Source organism: Monopterus albus, unplaced genomic scaffold, assembly GCF_001952655.1.
Source record: "Monopterus albus unplaced genomic scaffold, M_albus_1.0 scaffold75.1, whole genome shotgun sequence".
Classification (NCBI taxonomy): domain Eukaryota; kingdom Metazoa; phylum Chordata; class Actinopteri; order Synbranchiformes; family Synbranchidae; genus Monopterus; species Monopterus albus.
The window spans coordinates 166,131-167,201 of record NW_018127955.1 but is presented as its reverse complement, the minus strand read 5'-3'; positions in this window follow the sequence as shown (position 1 = coordinate 167,201).

Here is a 1,071-nt window from a genome sequence, read left to right as displayed (position 1 = left end):
TTTCTTTTGGATTTTGTTAAAAGGTTTAATAAACATCTCAGTTCCAAAAAATTAGAATGTTCTGGCTTATTTTTGATGTGTCAGGATTTACAGGGTTAAGCCTACAGAGATGACGTTTTCTTTTTATGAGCAGTTTCAACTAAAATGGCCCCTATGTAGTGCTCTGTAATTATAACAGATTTAGACTAAGCCATTCTTTATCACAGGGACAGATACAGTATAAATCACTAAGGATTAGTTCAATCCTTCTGTCTCCCTGCTGTTGCTGATTATATCCTATAAAAAGCTCATTACAGTCAAAATTGGTTAATCATTAAATTCTAATTTAAAGATCAATAACCCTTTGGAGTCTTTGATTGGTAAAAAATAATGCATTTAACGTGGTTAATCATGATAAACTAACTGGTGATACCATGGGGATTAAAGATTATTTTAGATACACTTGGGATATATTGGTGTAGAAAAAGAACCCAGAGGTTATCGTAATTAACACTTGAAAAGCCAAACGTCCTGTGGTTGATTCAATTTAGAAACTTTTGTACTCACTGATTGTTTGTTCAAGAGAATTGTAAGCGAAGAAGAAACAAACATGGTGAAAAAGGAAAACAGTAGTCAAACATGCATTTCCTGCAGACATATGCTTTGATTTTAGCCCTACAGAAAGACAATAGTAGGGAGGCTGCCTCCCCTCAGCAACGCACCAACCGGAAGAAGCACATTCACTGGATGGGAGAAAATACATTCCAGCAAGAGTTAACACTAGCAACAGAGTGACACCAGAGAGAGAACATTTGTGTTTTTTCAGAGCACCTTTTTATTACAAATCATAGACATGAATTCAAAATAATACATATTCACAAAATGCTTTCATGTATTTGTCAGGAACAAATTCATTATCATTCTGATACTCAACAAACATAACTCATTCTTTCACGCACAGACACACAGTCTCACACACACACGCAGACTGTCAAAGCAGTCACCTTTTAATTGGACCCTCTACCAGCCTGAAAACATTTGTCAGCTGCCATCTGTCTGTCTGGGACCCCCCCCCCCCCCCACACACCCACC